Source organism: Balaenoptera physalus (assembly GCF_965194825.1).
Source record: "Balaenoptera physalus genome assembly, chromosome: 14".
In the NCBI taxonomy this organism is placed as follows: domain Eukaryota; kingdom Metazoa; phylum Chordata; class Mammalia; order Artiodactyla; family Balaenopteridae; genus Balaenoptera; species Balaenoptera physalus.
This window is the reverse complement of record NC_138893.1, coordinates 81,951,414-81,979,369: the sequence shown is the minus strand read 5'-3', so window position 1 is coordinate 81,979,369 and position 27,956 is coordinate 81,951,414. Positions and strand designations below refer to the sequence as shown.

The 27,956-nt window shown below is 46.4% G+C and overlaps 1 protein-coding gene and 1 long non-coding RNA gene across 2 annotated transcripts in view; one reads left to right on the top strand and one right to left on the bottom strand.

The window, feature by feature from the left end:
• The window catches only part of LRMDA (leucine rich melanocyte differentiation associated), a 1,095,033-nt gene that overhangs the window by 16,532 nt on the left and 1,050,545 nt on the right, over window positions 1–27,956 (top strand). The window lies entirely within an intron of this gene.
• On the bottom strand, window positions 663–27,956 carry LOC309643235. Its single transcript, XR_014253646.1, has 2 exons — window positions 6,709–27,956; window positions 663–6,334 (listed from the first exon to the last, which is right to left on the bottom strand). It is a non-coding gene; the product is annotated as an uncharacterized lncRNA (long non-coding RNA).

Here is a 27,956-nt window from a genome sequence, read left to right as displayed (position 1 = left end):
TCTGGGAACACACAGAGGAAAGGAGCGGCCAGAGTTGCTGGACAGGGCAGGGGAGGGGCTCCAGCGAGGACCCACCCTCTCTTTGCCACACTTCAAGGCTGCCCAGGCTCCTGGGCTGTCGCACTCCTGAGGCTGCCTGGAAAGTTGCTGTGGGGTCTCAGTGCCCATGTGTTTCGAGCTGGTTTATTCTGTGCTGCCTGGAGCCCTGGTTAGTGGTGTTGATCGTGCATCTCTGTTCTTTGTTCACCGCTTTTAACATGACTGCTGTTCATGCCGCTCAGGGAAAACCTGTGCATGTTTTCAGGCTTGGGGTCGCATCTCAACCCTGTTTGTTTTTTTTCTTACAACTTTTAGAAACAGGATTTTTTTTTTTCCCTCTGCCTATTGACACAGGATGGGGCTAGTGGCCAGAGTTTTTTAAAGGTTGGAGGGCTTAAAATCTTAGCCTGGTCTCACCCAAGGTTAAAATTGAGTGCTTTCAGGACATGGCAATTAAAAGTATTCAGCATCAGTTCTAACCTTGTCAAAGCCCCAGTTAATCCCCTGAAAATGAAGCAGTTTAACAAATTAAAAATTTGTTTCAAAGCCTTTTACTTGGCTTTTCTTGAAGATTCCACTGGATAAGTTCCTAGTCTGATAGGAGCGGGAGTCAGAGGCTGCAGTTTTATTTGTATGTAGGTGGTACATATAACCGTGCATAACCTCGTGTGGAATTCAGTCTTTCTGTTGCAGTAAGATACTGCCTGTATTTTGGAACACCAGGATGTACTCGGCCACTGCTTAGTGTGGTCATTCTTCATGTGCGCTGCATTTGGAAATCAATTTCTGATATGAAATATTTATATACAAGGAATCATTTAAATTATTTAAAGTTTGCAGGCATAATGGCCTTTCTGATGAAGTCTCAAATTATTTTAGTAAATGCATGGACCTTCTGAGCAGAAAAGACTTTCATAGTTGGGAGGGGGGTAGGGGGGCGGAGAATGATGCTTGGAACTCGAGCCTGATTTAGTTTGTTGTGGGTCAAAGAGGAATCCATGATTTCTATGTGTAGCTTTGTTTTCCAAAAACAGATAAATTCCAGGTATCGTATACCTCTAGAGAGAGCTGTGAGCACTTGTGAGAGGTAGTGAGGGGCGTGGGGTGAGAGAAAATGTGTGAAGAAAAACCTTTCTGCTGTTGACCACTGTCAAAATGTGGCATTTGTAGTATTGCTGCTGTCTGTAGTCTCTACTCACCTGCTGGTTTTTATACCCTGTCTTTTCTCCTGAATGGCGCTCAGATGTAGAGCAGATGTCAGTCGGTGAGAACATAGGATGATGGCAAAGGAAGCCTCTTTACATTTTTATTATTTTACAATTAAAGTTGCCCTAACTGGAGCTAGCTTTATTTTGCCCTCGTACTACTAAAGAAATAACAGCACAGGGCATAATTTAGATGAATTCTTTTCGAACAGAATGCTGTTTGCAAAGGCTCCATTTTGTCCCAAGACTCTTCTCTGTTTCACTGAGACAGACACCCATATAGATGTTTAAATATGTGAGTTTTGAGGTGCTTTGTTCCTCAAATACTGATTACTTTTTATATTTGTTCCGCAGCAGCTCTGATGATTGCATCTACTAAAATGCATTTTTGTGGAGTTGGTGGAGCAGGAAGCGAGAGGGGATGGAGTTTGTTAAGAGCCTTTGTCCGTTCACCTTCTGAAAAGCTGGATGAGGGGCACTTGCCCATCAGTCTTGGGGGTGCATTGCAATTGCCTGGTGGAGTGTGCATTTTATTTCAGGGTCTTATTTTTCAGAATGAATTCCCTGTCCTATCTAAGTGCATCACCGTGGTAGCTCACCTCCTGAGGATTCGAAACCTCCCAAGAGCAGTGGGTGATCAGGACCCGAGGGTGACCCTGAGAGGGCAGGCTGTCTTCATCTGTGCTGACAGTTGAATCACGGGTCTGTCCTGGTTGGCTCTTGTGAATTCTTCCTCAGACGCCTGAGCTGGACTAAAATCACAGAAGGGTAGCCATCCTTCCAGTTGTATAATTGGATGTAGCAAACCAGTATGCTGAATTCTGTTCTTGGAGGCTGGGCTCTGGTAGGCAAAATCAGCCTGACGTGGGGTATAGAACGGAGGCTGCCAGTAACTCCCGAAGGTCAATTCTGTCCAGTATCCTGCCTCTGAGGAGCACTGCATTTGTTCCAGCCCATGATGTGAAACCCCGGAAGAATGACTGTAGGGGTAAATTTAACCATAGAGTTGAAGGTTTTTCTTATCTTCTTCCTCTTTAGCTGGTGGGTGCAAGTCAGGCCTGGGATGACATGTTTTGGAGAATGCCGGCAGGGTTGCAGTGGGCTTTCTAGCTGCCGTGTACAACCACGTGCACCCTCCATGGATGCACTTTAGGGCCAGGTGCTTTCCAAGGTCTTTGAGAAACCACCTCATATGGCCATGACCTAGATTATCGTGCAACTGAGTGGAGGTGGGGACTGCTTAGGAAAGCAGGGTTCCCCAGAGCTGTCTGGAGATGTCCGCAAGGGCTGAGGACTTGGATCATTGTTCTTGGGAAGTCCCTTCCTGTTCATTACAAATACATAAATATTCAGTGCGTACTAGGTTCCCCAGTACCTGGAACTTAGAGATGTGATATACCCCTTTGCAAAAGCTTATATGCTTAACGTGGAGATAAGGCTAATTCAGGTGAAATTATTAGAACAGTACAGGGCCACAGCCAAATCTACCAGCAACTTTGAGAATTTTGTGGTTCTTTCCTATTGGGAAGCATAGTTACTCCATCCACTGTGTGGAAGCTTGATCTGAGTTAGAGAGCAGCTTTGGGGAGCCACACGTGGAGAGGAAGGGTCCCAGCCAGCCAGGCTGAGCAGTTAACTTGACCCAGGTGAGCCCTGGGGTTGGTCCCAGACAGGTCTCCCAGGATATCCACAGGACAACACAGTTCAGTTAAGTGCCAGGGTCCATGCTCTCAGTTCTTATGCCCCAGAAGGTCTCAGGAAGGGGGACTTCTTCAGAGGAAACGTCATGAGAAAGACGGGCTTGGGCCACTCTGAAAAGAGAGCAGAGTTGGCCACGCTGGTTCAAGATTTCTGGGCTGGATAGATAGCTTGCGCAACGTTGGGGCTTTGGGACCAGGCTTGTCCTGAGTGGAGATGGGGAGACCCTCATCTGTGTGCCCTCAGGAGTTTGTGGGAGTCCAGGAGGAGAGAAGTGGGAGAGTAGGGTGAGTTCCTTCTCTCACACACAGGCACAGACGCCTGTGCTGTGCAGCGTGGAGGTGGTTCTTGGATGGAGAAGCTGGGTGGGGAGGGAGGCTGGTCAGGCCAGAGTCTTGGGGGAGACCAGTCAAGTCAGGACTCCGGGGAGGTTTGGCTTCTCCCCGTCAAACCTTCACCCTGCAGTGAGAGGCATGTGGCGGGCACACGTCACCTCCAGCTGGTGGAGGGCAGCCCATTCCCCGGCTGAGCAGGGCCTGAGTGTCGGCCCTGACACGCATACGTGGCAATTACCCTGTTAGAAGGGTCACGGTTAATGGAGTTCTTCTAGACTGCTGCTGCGAGTGTGGGGCTGCTTAGCACCCGGCAAGGCCCTGCAGCTCATTCGGAAGGGGAGGAACCAAAGCTTGAAATTTCATCTTTCAGAAATTATATTTATTATTGTTTTTCCACGTCTCAGTGTTTGTGCAGCGCTGGCATTTGAGGTGCATTCTCCCCTGGGAGAACTTGCACGCTACTGGTTCTGTGAATGCCCTGGGGTCCTTGCAGTAACTCTGCATCTCCACGGAATGTAAGCGTTTCCAGGATGAGTCAACATCTTCTCATTCAGAGGTGCCCAGGGCAGGGTTATGCACGTGGTAGGTCCCCCGCTATTGGAAGACGCTATCTAATCTTGGAATTCCCCACTTGCTACAGTGGATGTTTAAAAGCATGATACTAGTCTTAAAAGGCAGCAGTAACTACCATTCATCCATCAGCTGCTTCTGATTACCTTCTTAAGGCCTTATGGCAAGCTAGGTGTTCTTCACAGTTTAAAGTTGGGAAATGAAAGTGTGCCGAGTTTAAGGGACTTATCCCAGGGTACACAGCTGGTCGTGGAGGAGCCAAGGTCTAAATGCAGTTTTGCACAACCACGAAGCCTACCTCCTTGGCTCTCACATCGTATTGGATTCCGTTGTGTTTCCCACAATTCCAACTGATTGTTGTCCTTGAGATCTTTACTTGCTGAACTAGTGTAGGTTGGTAACTAAATGTCAGAGAAGAGGAAAATTGTCTTCCAGGCCCATGAACGGGGACAACTCTCCCCACGCCCCGCTTCAAGGTTGTTGCTGGTTTTTCTTCCCAAACTTATATTTGACCTTATCATATTTCAGGGGAGATAGAAACTGTAGGCAGTGAATCTTTACATCAAATACTAGTAGTTTAGAAGTCTGTAGAAAATTAGGTTGGGTTAACTTGTCCTGTTCCTTTAGGAAGATAAACAAGAACAAAAATAGAACAGACTCCGTCCGCTCTAATAAGGGGCCTCTAGGGGCTGGGCCTCCACTACTGCTTTTGGATCCATCTCAGGTGTGAGTCCTATTGCTGCTGCTGTTAATCTGGACACAGCCCTTCAGGAGGTGTGAGTCTCTGTTTTCTTATCAGTTACAGGCAAAGCATATTGTCCACTTTTCTCCTCAGGATGTCTCTGGGTTGCACAGGAGATAGGTTATTTGGATGCAAATGCTTTGTAAATCACTAAACACTACATAACTATGATGCATTTTTCCCAGTTTTATTGACATGTGATTGATACATAACATTGCATTAGGCCACGATGTACAACATAATGACCTGATAAATGCGCATATTGCAAAATGGTTACCACAATAAGTTAATATCATATAATGCATCGTATGATGCATTATTGTCATTATAATTTTTTATTTTGAATGAGAAGCTGAAATTTTGCTAGTTTGAAGCTCAGTCATTGTTGGAGACCACGAAGCCAGAGGACTTCTGTCTGGAGCTGATCTGGTAGAAAAACAGTGAGATCATGAGACAGGATACCTGACTATTTGTCTTTACTCCATCACAATTATCTGTGAGCTACTGAGCAAGTAGTCATTTAATCTGTGTTGTGATTTTTCCAGACAGGGGATAATACTCACCTATCAGGGTTGTGAAGATCAAATGAAGTACTAAATGTAAGAGTTTTGTTCCTGTAGGTGATGTACCTAAAGAAACAGCTATCCCCCAAATCGTTAATTTCATTTTTTGACTCTTCTGTTTTTTTGAGCAGACTTATCTTTGAGATTATTGTGCTTGGGCTCATGTTGCATTTGTTGTTTGTGACTTGTGTACAAATCAAAAGGGAAATCATAGTCCTAAAGTGTATTTCCTTGCAAGGAGCATGTGACTCTGTTCTATATCCCTAAGTTTCTTCCATCTGATTCTCTTGCCTTTACTAAAAGTTTGCCTTTTCTGTAATTTCTGATCTGTGTTGAATTGATGGGTTCTATCATAACTAACAGGATCTATGTTAGCTTTTTCACAAAAAGGGCTTCTTAGAGCCTCTTCCCAGAATTGTAAAAATCACGTTTAGGTAGTGCATAGGGAGATAGAAAGTGGAGTTCTGAGATTGGAAGTACAGTCTTCTTTTAACAGTAAATCAAAGTATAAACTAGTCAGATGATAGAGAAGGTGAGGAAATAAATGAGGAAAGGAACATGGACCAGCCAATCTAGAGAGAGAGAGACGGCTCTGGATTTTATTAGTCAGTGTAGCAAAGAAATTTCTATTGGCTGTACGAAAGCATTTTTGTCTGCATCTGTGAACTGTTTGTGCTGTGTTGAGCCGTGCAGTATTTAACCGTTCCTTTCTCCCACATACACAAGTACTAATAATGACGTAACATCAATTAACTAGTGCTTAGCATTCTCTCTCATTGAACCCTCCCAACTTGGTGATAAAAAAAAAAAAAACTATAGATAAACCGAGGCTTAAATTGATCAAGTACCTCACCCAACGTCCCATAGTAAGAGTGGAAGCCACGACTGACCTGGGCCCCTCCCCCTTTATCACAGTCCTCCACTCCTCCCGTGATGCTCTATGCTATGCTTCACAGACCCCCACGCTGTGAGAGGGGTAGAGGTAAGTTGGTTTAATCCAGTAGTTTTCAAAATTATTTTTCTAGTGGCAGGATCCTTGTCAAACAAAATTTTACAGAGAAAGAACATTATGAAATAAAAAGGCTTTGGTATTTTGGAAAGTGAGTCAGCAAAAGCAATGAAGCTGTTCGGATGAGCCACTGGGCTTGATATTGAGGTGAGAGACAAAATGCAGTTTGAGGGCTTCCCTGGTGGCACAGTGGTTAAGAATCCGCCTGCCAATGCGGGGGACACGGGTTCGAGCCCTGGTCCGGGAAGATCCCACATGCCGCGGAGCAACTAAGCCTGTGCGCCACAACTACTGAGCCTGTGCTTTAGAGCCTGCGAGCCACAACTACTGAGCCTGCGTGCCACAACTACTGAAGCCCATACACCTAGAGCCTGTGCTCCGCAACAAGAGAAGCCACCGCAATGGGAAGCCCACGCACCGCAACGAAGAGTAGCCCCCGCTCGCCGCAACTAGAGAAAGCCTGCGTGCAGCAACAAAGACCCAACACAGCCAAAAATAAAAATAAAATAAAATAAATAAATTTATTAAAAAAAATGCAGTTTGATACTTGCCCCAGTGTTCAGATGATGCCTGCATTTGGTTTTGGGTGTGCAATATGTAAATACTAGTTCACTCAGTAAGTAGTTGCAAATGGTAACAGTTTTTTCCCCCCTTAAATTTCACCTTGCAAATACCAGGAAATGTTTAAACTAGACAGTTGTAGGAAGAAACTCGAAGACCTGCACAAAATGAGTTAATTTGGTGGCACAGGATAATACGCTGTTCTACAGTGTGTTGAAATTTGGTATCAAAGTACTTGAGAGAACATACTGCTCTTAAATTAGTTCTTAAAAATCGTTAAAGTAATTTAAAAGTTAAATTTGAATTAGTCATTGGAAGAAACTGAGAAGCCCCTTGTGGTGCCCTAGGGTTCTGTGGAACACAGTTTGAAAACCACTGGTCTGATACTTTCTTTTAACATAGAAAATTGAGGCCCAGAAAGTGTAAATGGTGGGTTGGTGCTGGGAAACAGGAAATTGTGCCAAAGAAATGTTTACTTTCTAAAATTAGTTTTTCAAGCTTTTTCTCTGGTTATAAAGTAATCATTTTATAAAAATACAGGGAAAATATACAGAAGGAAATTTTAAACCATGAGCTTACTGCTGAACAAGAAACCAGTATTCCACTATTCACATTTGAGCATGTATAAGTTTTTACAAAATTGGGTTTGGGCTGTATATACAAATGGCATTTGAACAACGTCGGGGTTAATCCGTGTATAACTTGTACTTGACCCTCCATATCCAGGGTTCCTCTGCATCCAGAGATTCAACCAGTCGCAGATTGTGTAGTACTGTAGTTCTTACTATTGAAAAATATCCAAGTATAAGTGGACCCGTGCAGCTCAAACCTGCGTTGTTCAAGGGTCAACTGTATAGACTTGTATCCTATTTTTTTCTGTTAATGTTATATCATGTGATTCAGTTTTCTTGGATAATGTGGCTTTTCAGTGATTACGTAATATTTTTTCACAGATGCACCATAACTGAGCCATTTTCTTATTGGTTGACATATACGTATGCATCGTTTTCTGCTGTCACGTGTTAATAAGAAATGCTGTGATGAACATCTTTGCCTATAAATCTTTTGTTTCACTCTTTTCACTGTTCCCTTAAGATAATTTCCCAAAGAGTGAAATTACTGAAGTAAAGGTCATTAAAACAACAGTCTTCCCCAGAAGCTTCTCTCTGACCCTTCATCCATCTCCCACAGGAGAGTCTCGGTTGTGGCGTTTTCTCCGTGTAGGAGGTATCAGATTCGGGGGGTGTGGGCGGCCTCAGTGGGAAAGATCATCTTGAGCATCTTGACCTAAGCCTGTCCATGCTTCCTCTCCAGAGGCGGAATGCTTTGTGTGTGCTTAGGCTGGTTCAAACGTGGGTAAATCTGAGATCTGCCTAGCGTCTGGGAGGTCCAGCTCACCTCTGAGTCCATGTGCCGTCCCTGCCCACTGCGGGGACCTTGGAGCTCCGGAGGCCCTTTCGGGGCAGGTCTTTGCCCAGTGGGGTGTCAGGCCCCCAGAGGTGGCCAGGCTAGTGAGGAGGTAGAGAGAGGAACCCAAACCATTTTCAGCCTTTCCTTTTCAGATCCTACCTTTTAAGCATACCTACATTTACCTGCAAGGGCAATCGTTTTGCATTTTAATGACAAATCAAGTACGCTAACTTGCATTTGAAACGAAAGTGCCTTAAATGTCTCTGGCTGTCAGAATGAGATGTTAGGAGCCTGATGAAAAGCGAACAAAGAAGACAAAGTATGAAGCCTGGATACAGTGCAAAATGAAATAAAACCTTGTATGGCCTGTCAGGGGTGTCAGTTGATATTCATATCTAAAGCACATTATAGCATTACTTTGCAGCTCATAGCTTACTCATCTGTCTTTTTTAATTCATCACATTCGAGCCCACATCTTTTAAGTCTCGTGTGTCAACAATGGGAGAAATCTGTTAATTGACAAATGAGTGTCACAAATGTGAATTGGTGCCTTTACATCAGCGGCAGGTGTAGTCTCTTTTGTTTTTTGTTGGATCTATTATTGGCATAAGCCAGTGTAAGACATCTGTCTTTGTCGGAATGAGATATGACAGGCCTTCTTGGCTGTCATTGTCTTAGTGCGTGCTCATTCTGTGAGATACTGTATAAAGATAAAATGTCAGTTAAAAGAATATGAAAAACTATCTGGAGGAAGTCCTTAAATTACTCAGAGAGGGGATCCGGGAATTGGGACTGGAATTGAAATCCGAGTGTTTCAGTTTGTATCTATCACACCTATTTAAAAATAATATTTCCTGAGTAACAGGATGAGGTTATCAGGCATTTAGGACGATGTTATATTGTCCTGGTATAATTAGCTTTATAACGTGGGGAGAAAATCTACCTTTGGAAGATATGAATTTATTTATTATAAGGTCATCTCCCAGACAAGCACAGAATTGTCTCAATAAAAACACTCCAGGTAGGATTCTGGGTATTGATTTGCATGTGTTTTGCAATATTGAAATTGTTCCCCTCCAATTTCTTTTTCAGTTATACTCCTATCTGAGCCTGATGAGAAGCATAATGAAATAAAAAGCAGCAGTTGTGGAGTGATGAGACAGTTAGTGGGGAGAAAACTGTTAGTTTCACTGAGCTCCTGGTGGGTTTAGAGATGCAGGTGAGTCTGGACACCTGAGGCTGTGTTGTTAACTTGTTGCTGGTGAGAGAGGAGACAGAAGGTCTAACGGTGGAGGAATGCTCCTGCACCCTGTTGTATCCGCAGGATCTGGGGAGCCCCTAGACGTTTAGGGCTGGTAAGGACACCTGGTTATAGGATGGGTAGACTCTTAAGGCATGCTTCCCAAACTTGAGTGTGTACACAAATCCTTGAGGGTCTTGTTAAAACGCACTGTCTGTTGCAGTAGGTCTGGCCTCGGGCCCGAGCCTCTGCATTTCTAACAAATTCCCAGGTGATGTTGATGTGCTGCTTTGTAGACCCAACGTGAACATCAAGGAGTTCAGTTCATCTTCTCACAGACCATCTGGTGGGCTCCTGTAGAGAGCGTAGGGTTAAGAGGAGAGGCAAGGCTTCGGGTGCTGGGATGGGCTAGACTGTTCTGGATCATTCCTACATCAAGAAGTTATTTTTTTCTGCAGAAATGTTTCTCGCCCCTTCAGAGGAGGCCCAGACTCATTGATTTTTCTCCAGCTCTGTGTGGCTGGGGGACAGGCCTCTCTGAGTCCAAGGTACCCTGCCTTCTCTGAAGGGGTTGGCACTGTGTGTGTGTGTGTGTGTGTGTGTGTGTGTGTGTGCATGCGTGTACATACACAGTGTACATAGGCTCGCTGTTGTGTGGTCGAGGAAGGGCATGTACTGAACCTTACATGTGTGTTGGCAGAACCTGGGTGTTTTTGTGTGCACCTTGTGTATTTGGGGATAGGCATGCAGCAGGCCTGAGTGTACACTATTTGTGTGTGATTTATAAACACACATGTTATACGTTTACATAGCAGGCGTGTACCAAACTATGGGAGGGGACGTGTGCATGAGAGTGAGTTTGCTCAGTGGAGCACTAGGGATCCTTAGCTGATACCCATTTGAATGATCAGATCGATGGGGTATATGTAGGGGAAGAAAATGGCATGAGGATCCGCTGCTGGGGCTGCAGCCTGGTCCTTTGGTGTTGTTAGTCTTGCGTAAACATATTTCCCTCCAAGGTTCCTCCTGGCCCACTGCCGTGGAAGCTGAGTGCAGTGTTTATTTTCCGATGGAATAGACCCTTGGCAAAGTTAGACAATCCTATTGGGATCTGGGGAAGTCCTCAAATTATCATCAGAGGATCAGGAAGGGCAAATTATGTGGAGTCTGAGGACGAGACGCCCTCCTCCCTTTTCTTTTTATTTGAGCTACAATCATGACTCAGAGCACAAAGCCACCTCTTTTCGTGTAAACTAATAATGAAGTAATGTGTAATTGGGAGGATGAAACTGCTGTTTTTCTGAGGAACCTCAGGAAAGCCGACGGTTCTTTCTCCAGACTCTTTTCTCCTCCCCCCACCCCACCCCAGGCCCTGGCCTTCTTCATTTCACATTCTGTGTATTGCAGACCTTTCCCTGGCTGACCCTTAAATGCTGTGTTCTGGAGGAAATTTTTTAATTTTGTTTTTTTAATTGAAACAAGGCTTACCTGAAGGGAGTGAGGCAAGCCAGAGAGAAAGGAAGGGAAATGGCCCATCTGAAGGACAAAAAAAAAAAAAAAAAAGGCACAGAAGTTGCACCCTAAACCCCTTTTGCTATAAACGAGAATGTTTTTGTCACGTGGAGAGCGGCCCGTTTTGCTTTCTGTGGAGGTGCCTTAGCAAAGAGGAAGTTGAGTATATGTGTGTGTCCTCCCCCGTCTCCCTGTTCACCTTCTAAAAATGGGCAAGGCATGCACATGGATCTCGTGTTTATCCATACACACGTCTGTGTGCGCAGACATAGGCCAGATCCACACACAGACATCCTTTTGTCCGAATACTAGGGGACTAGGTACATAAGAAGACCATTTTACGTGCCCGCTCTTGGTTTTCCTTTCATTGCTGGCTGTCACAGAGAATCTGAAACAGACAGAAATTTATTGGGTAGTATTTAGAAACATGTCGGTGGTAACGACTGCAGCTCTGATTTCAATTAACACCCACTAAATTTAGGCTAATGCCGTGCATTTGTAGACCTGTTGAATGTGCTTGGCATCACGTTGAAAAAATCTAAAGTGGCCACAGTTTAAAAAGCATTCCATGCTGACCCCCGCTTTTGCGTCTCTTCCCCTTCCCCACCGCTCTGGCACACCGTGGTGAGCTCCTCTGTGAACTGGAGGGCCTTTGAAAATCTCTTACTTCAGAGTTTTATAAAATGACCTTTCAGTTTCAGAGAGCACAGTTAAAGTTTTAGCGTCCAATCTTGCTTAATGAAATAGTACTTTGGAGTTCATAATTCATCACTTTTCACACCCCGCTCACCCCCTTTTCTGGCTATTTGGGTGAAAACAGCTGGAGAAGTGCTGCATTTTATGATTAAGGCACTAAAAGATTAGCCGTAGGCACTGCCCATCTACGGGGCTATAGAGTTCAGGCTGCTGACAGCAGATCTGTTTTGAATCGGAGTCAGATTAAAGTGAGTGAAAATCATTTGGGGGCTGAGGGCTCGAAAGGTCACACGTGTAATGAATTGTGGGTGCTTGCCTGGCTTCCCAGGCGAGAACCGTGAGCAATTATTAAATGCCATTGTGCATTGGGAAGGGTTGGTTGGTGGTGACTTTGAAACTTTCCAGAAGCAAGGCTGGGAGATTGCAAAGGGTAGTACTAAGGCATTCGACAGGAGAGGATTTGGAGGGCGGTGGTTGCCTTGTGTATTTGGCTTTATCTGGGGAGAGATTTTTGTTCCCCTCCCATCTTGCTCTGAGTCTGTAGTGATGGCCCCAGCAGTTCTGGGTGGTGGGGTCCTGCTTGGGTACCTTTTTTCTTTGACTTGGTAAGTTCCTTCAGCAGCTCCCTGCTTTTTCTGGGTGCCATGGGAGCTGGTGGTTTTGCTTCACCCCTCAACTGTTCTGCAGTCATTAACGTGTCTTTATGGACAATCTCCTTTTCATCCCTTGAAGCCACCCCAAACCACCCTGGTCTGCTGTGTAGGCATCAGGGACGGATAGAAAGTCTGAGGCTCTTTCCCTCCTGAAGTTGAGGGGGCTTGGACTGCCTCGGTAAGGTGAGGCTGGGCCCTACCCCCTTCCCAGTATTTTCCATCTCAGGTGGTGTTGCCGAGTCCTGTGGACAGATTCCAGAAAGTTCCTTCGTCACAGACAGGGAATGATGCCTCCTGCCCCCTGTTGAATGAGCGCTTCTCGTATTGGGCATGGATCTCTCCCACTTCTAAACCATCCCGCCCTCCCTGCCTTCTCCCTTTTTAGCATTTTGGAAACCCAGGCATAGATCTCTCTGGAAACACCTGCTCTGATATGGAAAGCAAGGGGAAAAAACAAAACTTAAATGATTAGGTTTAATTGGTGATTGTTTTTTATTTTTTCTTTAAGTGGCTCAATTTATTCAGTTACTGAATGCTTGCTACGTGCCGGCTGGAAGGCTAGGCATTAAAGATACCAGAGGACTAACATCCCTATAGAGGAGACAGATGTGGAAATTGGTGACTACAACCCACTGAAGTGATGAAATATTGAAGGATGCACAGGGCACTGACCACATGGCGGAGGAGCAATTGACCCATCCTGGGGGTGGTGGAGGAAGATTTCCTGGAGTGCTAGCGTGTCTGAGCTGTATCTGAAGAGATGAGCAGGATGAACCATTTGGGAGGGCGAGGAAAGATGTTCTCAGTAGAAGGGACAATGTGAGCAGCAGGGAAGGGTGGAACAGCTGGAGCCAAGGCTTGGCTCGCCAGGGTGGGTGACTTCCCCTCTTGCCATTTCTTGAGTGTGTGCTTGATTCAGTGAACGCGTACCGAGTGTTTACGTTATGTCTGGTACTGTCCTAGGTGCTTGAACTACATCAGGGAATGAAGCAAAGACCTCTGTCCTCGGTGCCTGTCTGTTTTTCCTTCTTCCTTTTCCCTTTGAGAGTTCCCCTACCTTTTGCCTCTTTCTTCATGATAGCGAAATGTGACTAGTCAGGTTAGTGAGAAAGAGGAGAGTGAGACAGAGTGTGGCCACTCCATCAAGTGTATAATGTGAATGGATTCCTGGAAGATGTCCTGCCTGTGTTTGGATAAATTGTGGGGACTGGAGACGACCCTATGCCACACATCAGGGTTCCAAGTTCTTTACCTTCTTGGATTCAGTATGGATGTCTGGTACCTCCATTGTCTGTTCTCCTTACTAGGCTACCTGCCACGTACTCATACTTAAGTACAGATAGCTGATAGCAGTATAAAAATCCCCAAAGAATATCTGCCTGTTTCCTGTGATGAATCCTAATGGATCAAGCAGTAATTGTAGAGCATCAGGCATCTTGGACCAGGATGAGGCTTTTTTTTTTTTTTTTTAAGGAAGGGGTGGAAAGGTGCTTAGGGGCATTCATAATAGCCCCAGAGGACTCTACAAAGATAGTTGTTACTCTCCATCACACGTAAGTTCCTTTTTTCCTAGTTGTCTTTAGGTAATTAGATTTTATTAGGGCGGAGGTAGAGAGACAATTTATTGGCTGTGGCTCAAGGATATAAAAAGACCATTAGGAATCCAGCACCACCTTCATTACTGTGTGATCATTGCATGTAGGTGATAAGGCAGCCACGGTCTCTGCCCACAGAGATCTTTCTGGAAGGAGGTCTTCCAGAAAGCAGATGAGCTTCAAAAGACCCTCAGCGTGACCAGACACACACCTCGGCCAGCAAGAGACTCCCCTCTGCCATGGCCCTACAAGTTCTGTGGCTTTGAGTTGGGTTGGATATTCCTTTTGCTTTTGAGGTTCTGCAGTTAAAGTGATAATTATTTCTTTTCAGTCCAATGAACTTGGTAGAAGGCTTTCACAGAAGGTCTTTGGGGGACTGTTGGGCCTAGGGTTTGGGAGGGGGCAGGGTAGGAAGGATGAATGCCAAGCCCCAACAGGGGTGGGGTGGGGTGGGGTGGGTAGGTAGGGGCCTGCCTGCATTATCGGTCCGTGGCGCCCATCCAGCCTGTGGCCTCTCTCACACAAAGCCTTGGTTCTGATTAATGGCATCCGTGTCTGGGAGGCATGGATTGTATTAGACCTTGTTTAAAAGTGCTCGCTATACATTCACTTCCCCTGGAAGTGCACCAAAATAGGATGAGAGGAGAAAAGGGAGCAAGAGAAAGAGCCTGCATTTGGAAAGGGTAGAAAGGAAAGCTTTTTTCATAAATGCTTTCTGTGACTTTTTATACTCTTCAAGGCTTTATCTCTGCAGGGCTCCTACGGGAGAGCAAGGGGAAAAAGTGAAGACAGACGTCTTGGGAAAGAAAACGGGTTTCCTTGCCAAGACTGGGAGATGGTGCTGGCTCTCTGGGCTTTTTAGAAACTCTAAGAAATCTGCTGACATTTTAAAGGGGGGGGGAGGAAGAAGAGAGAGAGATGATTTATGATGACATCACATGTTACCCAAGCAGATCCTGCGAGAGGAAAATGGCTTTTATAGAGAGCATGTTGCAATAAAGAAACAGTGAGTCACTGGGGGAGCGTCACCAATTGAAATGCCTTCAGTTATTTGCCTTAACTCTCCCCCCACCCCCACTCCCACCCCAACCGAAGGCCTTGGCAGCTCTTAGGGCCTTGCTGTAAAGGGGCTGCGAGAGCCCGAGCCCAGCCTGAACCCAGAGTGCCTGAGGCCTTCTGTCTCCCCCATCTCCCCCCCAGCCTCCCTTTCTGACGACTGTGATTGCATCCGGCCTTGTTCTTAGCTTCCTGTCGGATAAGGTGGGTGTGCAGGTGCTGAACTGGCTGCCCGTGTGTGTGTGTGTGTGTGTGTGTGTGTGTGTGTTGGGGGGGTGCTGACCCTGTGTGTTTAAGTGGTGGGTGATGGAGGAGGATGGTAGGGTGAGAGAGCCGGTGACTGTCTGCTTTTCTTGGAGTAGCAGAGCAATGTTGGACTTTCGTGGAGGAGTGTGGGTTGTCGCCATGCTTGTTCAAGGGAAGAACCTGGAGATGGGCATTCGGGTGAGGGATCCAGCCTTCTGGGCCCGGGAATCACGGGGACTGCACTTTCACCCTCAAACAAGGTTTGCAGCCTAGTGTTGCAAACTCTCCCAGGAGTTCTCTCCTCTCAGTTGTGTGTTGTGCTGTGGCTCGTCACCTGCAGGGCACCAACCCTGGGTTTCGGCAATGTGGCAGGGTCCAAAGGCTTGCCCGCTACTCCTGGTGCTTTGATGATACACGTCTCCCCTTGAATGACACTTTTCCTCCGTTTTCCTCGAGACACCAGTACCTTCCTGCTTTCCCTTGGCCATCATCAAAATGGTCTTGAGGACCAGGTCGGGAACCCTTTTATATTAAGGGCGAGTTGACAGAATGGGTTCTAACTACCTCGTGTGTATTTGCATTTCAGTGCAGATCAAAATATAAAGCTGAAGGACAGAAATGCTCTGGAAGGAGTTCCAGCCATCAGAAAGAGGGGTTTGGGGGCGCCCTTTGAGACGTCAGGTGGGGGTGGAGCAGGCAGTTGGCTGGGCCGGCTGTGGTGTGGATGGTGCGCCACCTTGCCCGTGCTGGGATGGCCTCTCTGCAGGGCGGGTCCTTCCTTGGAGGGCCCTCCGTCTGAGCAGCCCCACTGATGGTCCACTTGAATACTCTGTACATGAGGTTGGGGAAAACTCCCCTAGGAGAAGGAACAGTCACTGCCTGGCTGATGCTTAGGAGGCCAGCAGGCCCAGGCCAGGCCCTGCCCTGCTTTTCCACACCCGGGAAGGATTCAGTCCAGTCCTGGGAGGTCTCTGAAGCCTGGGGCCTTCCCTGCGAAATGACCAGCCCTGGCGCAATGCACATCAGTGGTGCAAAGATGCTGCAGTTCTGCCGAGTAGGCTGGTGGATTCATGAGCCCAGACACGCTCTCTCCTGGGCTCTCTGCCTTGAGCAGTGAAGTTGGCCCCATAGAGGAGAAATGGCCTGATCGTAATCACGTTCTTGGTGTCCGCTAGAGATAGGCATTTCCTAACTGCCTTTTTAACCACTGTAGACAGTGGTAGTAATAAACGACCCATCATCCCATCACCTTCATCCTGCTTTTATTGAGATCTGGGGACACAGCAGTCAGCAAGATACAGTCTCTGCCTTTAAGAAGCTCATCTTAAGTCTTGAGGGTACTTTCTTTTCTTTTTTTTCTATTGAAGAAACCTAATTTCATCCAGAGTTATGGTTCACCCTGCATACATGGTGGGGGTGGTGGGGGAGGGTTGAACTTCAGCTCTGTGCCAGGCATTTGAAAACTTTTAGTCACCCTGTAAGGTCATTTTTATTGTCTCCCTTTTATCTTAAAAAAAAAAAAAAACACCCCAAACCTAAAACAGAGGTAAAGCCTGCCTGTGGTCTCACAGCTCCTAAGTTGCAGACGGCGCTAGAACTGGGTACTGTGTGTTCCAAGCGTGTGCGCCCTCTCACACCAAGCTCTAGATAATGGTACACATATTGCTTTGGGTTCTGCTGTTTTTCACTTAACATGTCAAAAGCATTTTTCCGTGTTTCTATAGTATTCATGATAATCTTTTAAAATGACTACATGATTTTTCTCCCCATGCTGATGTACTCTAATGTAAACCAGTCCGTAGAATATTAAATGTTTATTTCTAATTTCTTTGATGTTGGAAATTGAGTGGGGAGTCCCGCGATTGCCCCCTCCCCACTTGGTTCCTCCAAAGGAGCAATAGCGCTGGCACAGATGGAGCCTTGAGGGGGGGCGGGTCTCCCCACAGGCTTGTTTGGGGAGCATGTTGCCCTCCCGCCAGTGAAGCTTCATGGAAGGACAGCTTAGCTTCTTGTCCTGGATGCTCTGGCTTCCGACTCAAGCCAGATTTCCTTGCTGGGCCTTTTGGAGATCCCTAAGTTCACCCTCTTCCTCTGGGAGATCCAAGACCATCCTGCCAGACTGGTCCCCTCTCTCCCACCAACTTGCCCACCTTAATCCAGAGGCTCAAATCCGTTCTCTTTACCCAGAATGCTCCCTGCCTCCTCCTCCCCCAAGTCTTGCCTACCCAGTTCTGTCCAGCCTTTAGACCTCAGCTCAACAGCTGTAGCCTCTAGGCAGCCCCTCTGCCGAAGTTGATCTCTCCTTGTGTCAAGCTTCCTGAAACCCCACCCTTTCCAACTTGACACCAAGTTATACGCTGTCACATGAATTCCTATCTCCTCCAAACTGGGTAAGGAAAGAGACAAGGGGGTCTCATGTTCATGTTCTCAGCTCCCTTCTACTCTTATTTAATCCTTGTAGCAGCCCTGTGAGGGTGGGATTTAACACCCCCACTTTACAGGGAGGAGGGGTTCACGTTATCCCGGGCAGGGCTAGAGAAAATGAGTGCCCTGTAAGTGACAGAACTCCCAGATGGCAAGAGACCATTTCTTTCACTTCATCTCCCTCCCCCTTAGTGACTAGGGTGCAGTGTGAGACACGGAGTGGGTGCTCGTTAAATGCCTGTTGAGCTGAATTGTTGAACAGTTTCCTTTGTGGGGGTGAAAATTCCTCCTGTGCGCTGCTGAATCAGGAGGGAAAAATTGAGTCAGCTGTGCACGTGGCATGTGCTTTTAATTTCAAACAGGGATCTCTGCAGTTTGGCAAGGGTCAGGCATTGACAAGAGGTGCAGAGGAGGGAAAAACATCTTGAAGCTGCCTTCTGCTGCGAACGAGAGCAAAGCCCCGCATCTGTTCCTTGTCTCGGCCCCAGTTCCCCTCTCTTGCTGAGATCCTAACAGTAGGCAGGAAGGGTGGGTGTGGCCAGACCTGAGAGTGGAGCGATCTGAGCTGGGGAGTTGAGGGCTCCTGGGGCATGATCTGCCGTGTTGGTTGGGTGTCAGGTTGGGTGTACCCAGCATGGGGTTTGGTCTGTGCAATAATTCTAGGGTTTGCACCTTCTGTTCCCCATGGTGGACCAAAGGGGAGCTGTTTGACCATCACACTGTTTGGGAGGCTTTGGAAGCTATAGAGGTCTTTCCTCTTGCCGCGGCTTCATTCTTGGCTGTTAACCAAATGAGAGGGCCCAATGAGGGGAGTATACCAGGAGGGGGCCTTACAAACGGTGCACACCAAAGTGGAGATGGACCAGGGATGGACATCAAGGTGGGGGGAGACCGGCCGTGTACACCAAAGTGGGGCGAACATGAAGCTTTTTTGCTGGGACCAGCATAACATGCTGTGATGGAATTAGGAAGGAGAGCTGCAGAGGCTGTCAGTGCTGTGTGGTGGGCGAAGGCAGTGCTAGAGAGCTGAAGGAGTCATAGCAAGGGGCATTCTACAGAGAGATGATAGTCAACGTTTGTTTGGAAGTGCTGGGCTTCGGGAGTTAAACGCTTTCTTGGTGTCAGGATTTCTCACAGCCTCACACGCCAGTCTCGTATTGGAATCTCTAGGCTGTGGATGAGCAGGCCGCCTTTGGAGGTGAAGTTGTTAGGACACCTGCAGAGAGGTTGGGTTCAAATCTCAGCCCTAGCATTGGCTTCTGTGACGTTGGATAAGCTGTTCAATATTCTGTGGCTCAGATTCCTCATCTGTGGAATGCCGGTTGTGAGGATTAAATGAGAGGGTGCTTATAAGTTGTTTAGCGTAGTGTCTGGCTTATAGTGACTGCTCGGTAAGTGTTAGCAGCTGGTGTTGTAATTGTGTCATCATGATCATCTCACCAGTGACCAAAGGAAATTTTTCCCTAGAGCAGTGGTTCTCAGCCTGCATTCCTGGACCATCAGCATCATCTGGGAGTTCGTTAGAAGGACAAATTCTTAGGCTGTACCCCATTGAGTTTCAGGTTCAGTAGGTCTGGTTGATGCTGATACTCCTGGTTTGGGGACCACAATGGAGAACATCCCTTAGCACTTGTGTCCCATGTGATAGAATTTAGAATATGTAGCTGCATGCCCTGCTGCTTCCACCACACTGCCATCTCTCCCAGATGGTTAGATGGTGCATTACCCAGAATTCCTTTGAGATCAAGGATTCCTGTGATCAAAGCAGGAAAAACCTAGTGGTGGGATGAGGCCTCATAGAGAGGGAGTAGGGCAGTGACTGCTTTTGCCTTTTAAGCCAGCCTTGCTTGGCTGTGGAACAGACTTGCCACTACAGCAGAGACCCTCTGTCAGGTGAGCACGGCACAAGGACAGTTTGCCTTAGACCTCTTTGGAGGGTACTGAGAGTGGGACATAGCCCAAGCCTGTCATTGTGCTACCATTTCACCTTGTATGGCATCTTAGTTCCTGGGGGGCTGCTTCCTTCAGTTGGTTTGTAAGACTCCTCTGTGTGTGTGTGTGGATATGTGTGACACAGTACTCAATTCATTTGATAAACATGGTCTTGAGCAATGACACTGAATATCTGTAGCAGTGTCACTTCCCATAGGAAATTGTTCCCAGTCGTCTGTACTTGGCAGTGTGTGTCTCACTGCAGGACAAGTGTTGCTTCATGGTGCTGTCTGCCAACCAGACTTGTGCTCATCGAGGGTGGAAACTCATTCTTTTATCTCTAGCACAGCACCTGGCACACAGTTGTGTTAAAAAAAAAAATGTCTCTTAAGAGGCCATAAAGGTCCTCTGGGGATATCAGAATAAGATTCCCATGTGGTTGATGGGGTCCTTGGACAGAACGGGACCTCACTGGGGGGCAGATGTGGGCAGTCCTGGCTGGGTGCTTGGCGGGGGGCGGGGTCTGAAGATCTAGGAGGTTGTACTTCTTAGGTTTTTTCCTTCTGATCCTAATTGCTTCTTTTTAGTGTTTCTGGGGAGATGATTCTCCTGTGAGCTTCAAACCCTCTTGTGAAGCTCTCCCTGGAGATTATCATGGGCATTGGGTAGTCCGACCCCAGTCTGTGGGAGCCAAGCCCTTGGCGGAATGGGAGGACCCTGGAGCCTGGGCCAGGATGGCCTAATGGGGGACTAGCGGCCATGCTGGGGTAAGCCAGGTCTTCTCCGTCTTCCAGTTTCCCTAAACAGTATTAATTTTGAGAACCTGGGACCGCTTCCGAGAGATAATTGGATCACCAAGTCCTGGTCGTTAGGCAAGTAGTCTTTTTCGTAAAGAAACAGGCGAAGAGCTGATCATTGAAGCCCATTGTTTCAGGTAATTCATGGTTTGGTATCCGGGCTCCTTTGAAGTAAAACTACTCCAAAATATAAACCTTTCTTCTCATAATAGAATCCGCTTGTGTTATTTAAATCCCAGGGTTTTACATTACAATAGTCGCCCATCAGGCTTGGAGAGAAATGGAACTTTCTCTGACAATACGGCATGTGGTGTTCTTGCGGGTTTAAAATTAAACCTAATCGGGAGGTGTCACTGAAGCCTGTGCTGAGTAAACGATGGAGCACAAAATAAAATGATCTATACAACTTTCTCTTCCAATAGGCAGTGCTTTTTAATGTTTTTCTCCTTCTGAAAGAAGGCGTGGGTGCTGAAAGTGATTTTTGACGCTGTTTTTCTTAAGTGGTCCAAGACCACAGCGTTGTGAGAGCTGCCCTCCCCCACCGCGCTGCTTTCCCACGTGGTTGACTCTTGCTTGAACTTTGTCAATTTGCAAACATTAGAATGTTCTGACAACCTCAGCATTCTCAAATCTGGCCTATCACAATGGAAATGGGAGGCCAGCCTTTCGGGAGTTACTGGGAATCTGAATTTAAAGTGGTGTGATTCAAGGCTTGCTCCTGCTTACTGGGTGTCTGTTTCAAGACCATCGTATTAGGGTGAAGTTGGTTGCTTGTGGTGTCCTCACGATAGGTTAATTAAAAAAAAAAAAAAAAAATCACTGCTTGTGAAAGTGGGTCCCCAGATAGGAATAGATGTGTTTGCACATGTGTGGACCCAAGCTTGATGAGGTTAGCTTGATCATTAGCGCGAGGTGAGGTTGGACGGGTAGGATCTGCCCTGCCTTCCTACCCTAAATATGTGCAAATTCAGCTCATCCAAAGCGGATGTTATCTGTTTCCTCCCCACATTTTTTGCTGTCTCCTTTATCTCAGTTACTGGTGTCACTCTCCTCCCGGGATCCCAGGTTCAAATCTAAGTTCATGTTCCCGTACCTTAAGAACTGCTGAACTATCTTAATCCCTCTGCCTGCCCGCATCTCTTCTCCCCTCCAGACCTTGCCGACAGACCAGGGATTGTCTGGAGGCACCATCTGATTCAAGTCCCCCCCCTGCTTGAAATCCAGGCCAGCTTACAAGGGACTTTTCTAGCTTAGTTGTTCTGTTGCAGGAAATGGGACCCCTTCCAGGGCCCAAGAGTGGGCTCTTGTCTAACACTCGGAAATGAATTGTCCGAGGAGACCCACGTGCTGACAAAGCAAGAGACTGTGTTGGGAAGGGGCACCCAGGTGGAGAGCAGGAGGGTAAGGGAACCCAGGAGAACTGCTCTGCCATGTGGCTCCCAGTCTTGGGTTTTATGGTGATGGGGTTAGTTTCTGGGTTGTCTCTGACTCAGGCTCCTTTGCTGGTGGCGCGTACATTGCTCAGCCAAGATAGATTCCAGGGAGAAGGATTCTGGGATTTGACCTTTCTCAAATTTTTCTGGTTGGTGGTAGCTTGTTAGTTCTGTGTTCCCTACCAGGACCTCCTGTTGTAAGATAGCTCCGCGGCGTGTGGGATCCTCCCGGACCAGGGCTCGAACCCGTGTCCCCTGCATTGGCAGGCGGATTCTCAACCATTGTGCCACCAGGGAAGCCCCCAGGTCCTGGTCTTTATGTGGTCCTCTTGTATGAGTCCGCTAGGGCTGCTATAACAAAATACCACAGATTGAGTGGCTTATACAACAGATTTATTTTCTCACAGTTCTGGAGGCTAGAAATCCAGAATCAAGTTGTTGGCAGGGTTGGTTTCTCCTGAGGCCCCTCTCCTTGACTGCCTTCTCTTTGTGTCTTCACACGGTCTTCCATCTTCCTCTTCTGAGGACACCAATCATATAGGATTAGGGCCCATTCTAAAGCCCTCATTTTAACTTAATTACCTCTTAAAGACCCCATCTCCAAATACAGTCCCATTCTGAAGTACTGGGGGTTTGGATTTCAACACAGGGATTTTGGGGGACACAGTTCAGCCCATAACACCCCTATCTTCCACCTATCAAACATCTACATCTTCAAGGCTTATGATCTGAGTGTCTCATTGCCACGAAGTTCTTCCTAACTCTCTGTGGATGGTGGCCCAGCTGCCTTGTGTGTCCCCAGGAGCTTCCTGCTTGAGCCAAGTCCCCACATTCGGTTGCTGGAGTGAAGGATGGATTTCTGCGTCCACCTCTTGGGGGACATGAGGCTTGTATAACTCCTGGGGTCTTGCTGTCCCCGCCACGAGCAGTCCCTTCTGATGGAGCAGTGCCCAGCGTGTACTATGCGTAGCCACGTGTATAATTCATGAGAGAGGAGTCGTGTCACCTAGGGCCTGCTGCTCATTTGCAAGAATTATGAGCTTTGACAGAACTCCCTGTCGTGCAGGCCTCCTTGTCACATCGGTGGTAATTACTGTTCCTTTTCTAATTACTTATCTTATCCAGGATGGCCCCTTTCAGCTGCTGCAGAGGCGACACCCCTGTCCTCTCACGCAGAGGCAAGCTGGGTCACCGCCACTACTGCCCCGAGGCCTCCTTTCCCTCTTCTCCTGTTTGGCTCCCTTTCCCCTTTCTCTGGTTTCTGAACTATGCCCCCCTTTAAAAAAAAGAAAACCGATTGTCACCTGTTTGATTTTTAGACCATTGCTCTGAAGGGCCAAAGCACAGGAGAGTTGGTCCTTAAGTCTCAGTGCACTGTCCCTCACCCAGAGCTGCCTGCCTTCACCTTGGGGAAAGCAGCTCTCTCCCATGATGACAACCTGCTCTGAGTCAGGTGGAGAAAAATAGCAAAGGGAACATCATATTTAAGAGTCTGAATGTGCTGAGCGGATGCTTTGGAAACCTAACCTCAGGCAAAAAGGTCCTTGGTTCAGGCTTGATGACCGATGTGGCATCGTGTGCTGTTAATAACCAGGAGATTGAAGACCCAGCCAGGCCGTATTTTTGCCTGTCACCAGAGGATCTCCAGTCCTCTAACTATTTTAGTTTTAATATTTGATTTTGTTCGGGTTCACCTCTAGATTTGCTTTGCTTTGTCCCTTATCATGTTACTATATTTAATTGACTGAATTAAGGAAGGTTTCTGTTTGAACTTCAGTACTTAGCATTTTACATTCAAATGGCTATAATAACTTTGGAAGGACGTGATTTTGATGAAATCCTATCCATTATGAAAGGTGTTAACGTACACTGCAGATTTTATTTAAATGTAGTCTGCCCCCTTGAAACAAAATGACAAAAGTGTCCAAAATACCATTTCTTCAATAACGTATAATGGATTTCAGTGGAAATTGGTGTATTTTTATAAGGTAGGGTCGTACCGCCCCACCAGCACAAATTTCTGTGTTAAAAGGAAGGTATCGCTGTGTAACCAGTGATGGGTGAATTAGATACGGGGTGTCTGGCCTCAGTGACTGACTTCAGCCCTCCTTCTGATCTTTGCACTCCTGCACTGTTGACCTCACTACCCCTCCCTCCCCCTGCGGATGTCCTCTGTGTACCCCTGAAGCTTGCATGTGGTTTCACATCTGGGCTTTCACCCTCAGCTTCTTTTCTGGCTTCATTTGCATTTCTCTTTGGTTCCATGCCTTCAGGGACCGCCTTCCAGGCATTTCTGGTTTACTCCAGCTCTGAGGGCTGCTTCCTGCAACAGAATGAGTTCTTACCTTCAAGGAACTTACATTTTAGTTGGGGCAGGGGATGGAGGGTATAGCCAAGTGAGCAGTTAAGTGATGCCACCATGGGGAAAGCTGAGGCTCCTCTGAGAACACCTAGAAGGTACACCCGACCTTGGGATGAGGGAAGGGTATCAGGAAAGGCATCTTGAAGGAGGTGTTATCTAGGTGAACTTGAAGGATTCACTCATTCATTCATTCACCTTACAGAACCCTTATGTGTAAAAGGGGTAGGCACTGTGCTCATGGCTGGCAAAAAGCAGTGAGCAAAGCAGGTGGGGTCCTTGCCCTCGTGAAGCTTATGTTTTAGTGAGTAGAGGTAGCCAAGTAAGGTGCTATTGGGAGGTGAAGAGTATTTCAGGTAGAGGGAACAGCCTGGACCATGTCCAGATCCCAGGATGAATGAATATATTCAAGGCACACAAAGAAGGAAGGCAGGGGCCAGATCACAGAGGGGTTTGTAAACTCTGGAGTTTGAACTTGAGCCTGAGGGCGAGGGGTTGCCGCTGAATGGTTTTAGGTAGGAGAGTTGCCAGGTCATGTTTGTATTTTATCAATAGAAAGATCACTTTTGTTGTGCTAGAGAGAGTGGGTTGAGGGTGCAGTTTAGGAGGTAGGTTAGGAGGCTGTGAGGCTTGCCTTGGGGCGGTGATAGTATGAAAGACAAGTAGACGAATCTGAGAGATACTTTGGGGGGCAGTTTTGGTAGTATTTGAGTGGATGTGGAGGGGTGAGGCCTGGGAGAAATCAGAGCTGACTCTGGGGTTTATTGATGGAACAACTGGATGGTGGCAGCAGTCTTGGAGATGGGGAAGTTGGAGGGGAACAGGGTTTTTAGGGTGGAGGAGATGAAGGGGAGATGAAATTGGGACACAGCGAGTTTGAGGTGCCTGTGGAAGTGTGGCATCCAGGTGGAAGTGTCCAGGAGGCAGCTGAAGATAACAGATCTAGGGTGGAGAGCAAAGTCTGCGTTGGAGGCCCCCCGTGGGAAGCGTCAGCATCATGAGCTACTGTGAGCGTGGGACTGGATGAATTTGCTTAGGACTGTGGGAAGACGTTTTGGGTGATAAATTATAGGATAGATCTGAGACTTAAGAAATGAACTGAGGATGAGCAGCTAAAGATGGTGGAAGAAAACCAGATGGTTTGCCAGAAACTTAGGACAGAACAGTTGAAATAGGAGGGAGTGGTCAGCAGGGTCAAATGCTGCAGAGGAAAGATTGAATGAGGCCTTGAAATAGCCATTGGGTTTAGACATAGGGAGGTACTTAGTGATTTTGGTAGGGATGATTTGAGGGAATGGTGGGCTTTTCTGTCCATGTGATGTCGTTTGAACACTTTCCATTCTCTCCATCTCCATCAACACCATTCAAGTTCAAGGCATGTTCATATCTCACATGGTGGACTTTTGCTGTAGCTTCCTGATTGTTCCACCAATATATTCTCTGTGTGGCAGAGAGAATGATCTTGTGAAGGGACAAATCTAATTATGCCACTTCCTGGCTTAGCATCTTTTAATGGTTTTACACTGTTAGGATAAAGACAAATCCCTTGACATGCAGCACAGGCCTCCTGTCTCCTCTGTTCTCATCATGTACCGTGTTCTCTCCCTCTCTGCCCAGGCATAGCAGTCTTGCCTAAATGCCTTGAGCTGGTCGTGTCTCCTTTGGCCATCAGGACTCTGCACGTGCTCGTCTCTTGATTTGGAAGTCTTAACTTCACCTACTTCATTTCTACTTGCAGATTTTGGTTCCAGCGACACTTTCTTAGGGGAGTCTCTCCTGACCTCTCTCACAGGGTCAGATCTCTCTGTTGGGTGTTCTCGTAGCACCTGTCTTTCTTTGAACGCTGTGACAGATTGCATTATGTTCCTAGTCCTTCCCCCTCCCTATATCCATGCCCTTTGGCATGTGGTTTTGCAGTTTTGCCCCCGGAGTATATTCCCCTGACCCGTTGAAGTTGGGCGTGGCCACGCGACTTGCTCTGGCCAGTGATATATAGGTGGAGTGAGAGTGTGCCAGTTTTGAGGGTGGACCTTAGGAGGCATTGCACATTCTGTGTGCTCCTCTTGAGCTTTTGCCAGTGCCCGTTCTGAGACTGGGCTTCACAATGTGGAGTGGACCTGAGCCCTTTCTGTAGTCTACAACCTGGAGTCCAGTGTAGCCTGGCTAACTTGTAGCGAATTTGCAGTTCGGTGAGAATAAATTAGTTTTGGGATAGTTGGTTAGGCAGAATTATCTTGGCAATAGATGGCTGATAAGACAGCACCCACATTTGCAATTATACATCTGTATATGTATATATGTTATTTATGTCTGCCCAGCTAAACGCTAAGTTTCACAAGAGGGCAAATATTGAGTCTATTACAAGTGTACCGTATTTCCCAGCAATCCTGCACAGTGCCTGACACATGGTACGTATGCAACACATATTTGTTAAGTGATTAAGTAAAGTCTGTTCAATTCAACTATGTGGTGTATGTCTTTATCTTCCATGATGATCTTAAGAGTTTACTGGTTCTGGCTAAATTGGCCCACTGCCAAAGGTATTGAGATACATCTTTGCTTTCAATTATAGTACTTTGCTAACTTGAAACAAAATGACAGCTTATAGAAATGTAATTTAAAAAAATTTTGGTAAAACGTTGGTTTAAGAGGTTATGGTATGAATTGTGGGGAAGAATACTTCATCTGCAATCTTGAAGCAAAAATGAGTATGTTAATCCCATATTCTGCCTAGTTAAGGTTTACTTCTTATTTAGGTTACTGTGTATAACATTCATCATTCTACCCCATTAACAAACAGGTCACTTTCCTAGGTAATTTCTGCATTAGAAACAGGTCAGGGCTATAAGATCTGTTGTTGATTTAAGAGCTAACTTTGGCTGAGTTGAGGTAAAATGCCCATGGAATTTAATATCTATCTTAGGGGGAAAAAGGCATCTTGTGATAGGGAATGAATACAGGGCTTAGAGTCAGAGGACTGCTTTTTACTAGCAGTGATCATGAAAAGTGATTTAACATTCCTGAGCTTTCTTTTTTTTTTTCTGTATTTTAGTTTTATTGGAGTATAGTTGATTTACAATGTTGTGTTAGTTTCAGGTGTACAGCAAAGTGATTCAGTTATACATATACATATATCCATTCTTTATTAGAGTCTTTTCTCATCTAGGTTATCACAGAATATTGTAGAGTTCCCTGTGCTATACATTAGATCCTCATTGGTTATCTATCTTATATATAGTATTGTGTCTGTGTTCATCCCAAGCTCCTGATTTATTTCTCCCCCCCCACATTTCTCCCTTGGTAACCATAAGTTTGTTTTTGATATCTGTAAGTCTGTTTCTGTTTTGTAAATAAGTTCATTTGTCTCTTTTTAAAATTAGATTGCACATATGAGTGATATGATATGATATGTCTTTCTCTGACTTACTTCACTCAGTATGATAATCTCTAGGTCCATCCATGTTGCTACAGATGGCATTATTTCATTCTTTTTTATGGCTGAGTAATATTCCATTGTATATATGTACCACATCTTCTTTATCCATTCCTCTGTCGATGGACATCTAGGTTGCTTCCATGTCTTGGCTATTGTAAATAGTGCTGCAATGAACACTGGGATGCCTGTATCTCTTCGGATTATGGTTTTCTCTGGATATGTGCCCAGGAGTGGATCCAGCTTGCTGGATCATATGGTAGTTCTAGTTTTAGTTTTTTAAGCAACCTCCATACTGTTCTCCATAGTGGCTGCACCAATTTACATTCCCACCAACAGTGTAGGAGTGTTCCCCTTTCTCCACACCCTCTCCAGCATTTATTGTTGTAGACTTTTTGATGATGGCCATTCTCCTGAGCTTTTTCTTCTGCACCTGTAAAATGGGGTT